Source organism: Octopus sinensis, linkage group LG4 (assembly GCF_006345805.1).
Source record: "Octopus sinensis linkage group LG4, ASM634580v1, whole genome shotgun sequence".
Classification (NCBI taxonomy): domain Eukaryota; kingdom Metazoa; phylum Mollusca; class Cephalopoda; order Octopoda; family Octopodidae; genus Octopus; species Octopus sinensis.
Window position 1 is genome coordinate 157,856,526 of NC_043000.1, and position 4,082 is coordinate 157,860,607.

General features: G+C 36.3%; 1 protein-coding gene across 1 annotated transcript in view; it reads right to left on the reverse strand.

Annotated features, from left to right (window-relative positions):
* Window positions 1-2,365, reverse strand: part of LOC118763192 (potassium voltage-gated channel subfamily KQT member 2-like) — a 557,870-nt gene extending 555,505 nt beyond the window's left edge. The window contains exon 1 of the mRNA XM_036502656.1: window positions 2,331-2,365. The gene's annotated coding sequence lies outside the window, so the exon portion shown is untranslated. The remainder of the gene's footprint in view (window positions 1-2,330) is intronic.
* Window positions 2,366-4,082: the final 1,717 nt, after the last annotated feature.

Sequence of the window (4,082 nt, forward strand, 5' to 3'; positions counted from 1 at the left end):
TATCTGAGAAAATAATGAGAATTACTGGATCTGATATTATGAGTATGCCAGATTTATATTAGAGGGGAAATGTGGCGTTTAATATGTAATTAAGTGTGGGTGAATGATTGTATCTATGTATGTTAGGGGCATTTAATTGGGAGGGATTTTTAAGTGTTATCCTTATAGTTTGTACAAAATACACTAGTAATATTTGTAAAGAAATACCTCGGGTCTGTAATTGATAATTTTAGTGTCAAATTTTGGGACCAAATTTTGTAACGAATGATATCAAATGTAAATAATGATCACGATACTGGAAAGAGGAAAACATTTAAGATTAAATCTTGAAAAAAAATATTGCCAAGAATAATAAAATAAAATGAATTACTCAAATCATAAAGAACTTTTATATGTTCCAGTATATAATCGAACGAAGAAATATATAAAAGAGACTATAACCGAACTGAAAGGAGAATAAACGAGATATTTAGTAATAAATATCATATCCATAGTTAGTATCCAGTGTTGAGTGGCCAGGCGCTCCTGTTTTCAAAATACCTCCAGGCCACATGTATTTATGTAATCCACCCTTAAATCTGCTATGTTGGTATGAAAGAAGGGAAGAAGGAAAGAGAACGATCTAAATGAACGGTTTTGCAATATAGTGTGGCAAAATAACTTTTGTGTGTGAGATTCCTTAAAGAAACACTGAAGTAGTCTGTTCAATTCTGTGATTGTGGGATGACCGAATACATTTCCCGATATGTATTTACTGGCAAACTTACGAGGTTCAGGTCCATCGAGACTGTCACTTTGCTTTGATCGAAAAAACAACCTTCTGTGTCTATGTCTAGATTTTGTATTATGGAAGATGGCAGATTTTTATTTTTTCCCTTTCCTAGCAAAAAGCAGGACGTGAGTGGAATTTTTTGCTGTCGTGGGTTTGTTGTTAATTTTTTGATGTCATTTTTCCTAGAATCAATTTTCTTCTAGTTCATGTGATTGTGCATTTGTCTACCGTTTTATTTTATTTTAACTTGTTTTATTTTGGATGCTGTTAATGGAGGCGATGCTAAGGACAGTGCAAATATTATAGCTGTATAAATAACATTGCTTGAGGTCGACGTGGAGCTGGTATCATTTTCTTTTTTCGATTTATTCTTGGTACACTTCCTCATCACCAGAACTATGGCCACAACGCTCCTACTCGGACAGATATAAAGGAATGTCTTCTTTTGTTTGCATATGTTTTTGCGCACGAATGAGCTGCAGGAATAGAACCTGTCGTAGAGTGATTGTTTGGGTTGTCCCCTGGGTTACCAATATTTTGTTATAGTCATTTGTTTCGCCACCGCGGTTGCTAGTACTGACGAATTTGATGTTGCTGTTGTTGCTATTGATATTGCTACAGATGCTGTTATTGTAGCTTCTTCGTTTCCTCGTTGCTATTGTTACAACTACTTCTGCTGGGAAGCTCTTTCCTTGTTGCTACAACGATAATGTCGGTGGCATTGTTCTCCTACTGTCCCGTTTCTTGTTATGGTTGTGTGGGTTAAACGCTCAATTGCTTTGCAAAATGATTTTTCGGTTGTCTGCCCTCCACAATTGCTCTTAATAAAGCCTCATTCGCCTTTCGATGCTCCTGCTGTCTCTGCCGCTTTTGCTGCTTTGGTGCCATTATCGGAATTGTTGCTGTTATCACTGCTACCGCTGTTGCCTTTAGTACCTTTTGCTGTCGCTGGTGTTTCGCAATCAGGTTTGTTAATTTTTTTTTTATTACCGATGCTCTCATTTGTCATTATATTAGTGGGAGGACTTTTTGAACTTTGAACTTTTATAGAGGAAGCTCCCTCTTCACCTTCACTCTGCAGAATACCGTCTTTGCTACTACTACTGCTGCAGCTGTTGATGCTTTGCTACTCTAGTTGTTGTTTTTGTTTTGTTATTGCTACTGTTATTTCTTTGCGAGTCACATTCTACTCCTCTCTTCAATCTACTGGTTGTGGAAGGCGATTCCATGTTTGTAAAATAAAGTGTTTCATAACAAAACTGAAACCCTTTCCTTAATGGGACGAGGAACAAAACCACCAAACGTTTTCTGTATGTTCTGCTCCGTTTAAACAAATGTTACGTAACAAAATTCTAGCTATTAACAACGCTTTTTTTAAATATATAAACTGACGAACAAACTTACAAGCGACATGAAGCGATATGTTGTAAGAAAGCAAAGACAACAACAACAACAACAATAAAAATTAAAATAATAATCATTCAAGAACAGAAATAATGATAATAAAGCGAGCAGATGGAAAGAAATGAAATTACAGTGCCAAAATCATGCAACAAACCGAGGATGTTGGAAGTGAATAACTCTGGTTATGGTGGAAACCTGAAACGAGAGACCGAAGCGATAATTATAGTCGCTCAGGAACAAGCCTTTAAGATGAATCTGGCAAAGGCAAAGACTGACAACACTTATTCAGTGAACAAATCTGCCGGAAAGGAGACGAGCGCTTCAGTCATCTTTTGAGTGAATGCAATAAGCTAGCAAAGAAAAAAAAAAAAGAAAGATTTAAACGAGTGCATTGGGATGTTAACCAAGTGCGTGGCTTCGAAATAACAATTCGTAGTATGAACAAACCAGACACTATAATATAGAGAATAATAATTACAGGATTTTTATGGAACTTCCCCAAAAAGATAGACCATATATTTGTAGCTCGATATGATTACGTATAGAGGACAAAATAAACAAACAGCGTAAGATCATAATTATTGTAAAATTATCGGTGATTTTACATTCAGTTGTTTTATGGTTGACAGAATATGAAACTACGAACAATAAGTTTTAAAATCGCTAAGAGATTTGGAAATTTATGAGAAATAAATTGTGTAGTTTGAATATTATTTTTAACAGGAAAACTTATGGGGTTGGGTAAGCGTTGTCTACACTGTAACTGTTAAAAGTATTGTTCAAATTTTCATTTGTACTCATTAAATAGCATTAGCTTAGCGTAAAAATTGCATGGCCCTGTTACATTTTTCTCCTGGGACTGGATCCTGAACCTGGCGATAGTGCATCTGAGTAGCGTCAATGTTGATCTAGGCTCGAACTTTACACATCCTCTTTGTAGTTCACACGTAATTTTTTATAGACTCCCCTATTGGTTTACATCAGCAACTATCATACAAGTTTTTAAACATATGCTTCAACCATTTTTTGCCTATGGATCCGTTTCATTCCTCTTTTACTCTAGTGGACCTCCATAGCTATTTGATGTACATAAAAATTCCTAGTGTATTTTGATAATTTAATATTATTAGGGAATTGTATATAACAATTGAACTATTTGTGCATTGTAGAAGTATTATCAATTTATTGCACATAAATCTTAACAACAAAATCTTATATAGGCCCTCGATGGCCATACTGACCGCACTTGAAAACCAGTGTTTTTCAGAAAGTCTGACCCCATTTTGAGGCCATTTCTTTCTATTTGTTTCTCCCTTTTTCCTGTAGGTTGCGACAGATTGTCAGAGTCCTCTAATCACAATTTTCATATCATTACAAGACTACGGGCTAGTACAACTGAGTCTGTGCTTCCTAGTTCTTGGCTCCTACTGCTTTAGATAAGGAGGATTTTTTTCCTTCTCTTATCGAAAGAGTGAAAAATAGCGTTCTGTAAAGAGTAGTTTCTGCGGCTTGTCGTCTTTGTTGATATTGCCTGCTACTTCCTTTCTTTCTTGGTTTTTGCCACGGCTTCCGAAGAGAGCCTTAGAATATCTGCCCTCCTTGCAAAAGTAATAGCTTTCTTGCGTTCACGTTAGGACACTATTCCAGCAGATTCTTCTGGTCATTTGAGGCAATCAGTGTGTCTGTCCACATAAATTCACATTCCCACATTTCATCGCGATACCAGTTTGTGGGCAGGTGCAGGGAACTAACACTTCAGTGATAACACCTTGTTCGTTTTTAAGCATATGCTTCTACAGTCCCTTCCACGTTTAAGGGAGCACGTATTGTAGCATCTAACTACCTACCTGCTTCACTTACAACTCCTACTTTGAGGCAGTATAAAATTTCCCTCTGTATTTAGGAA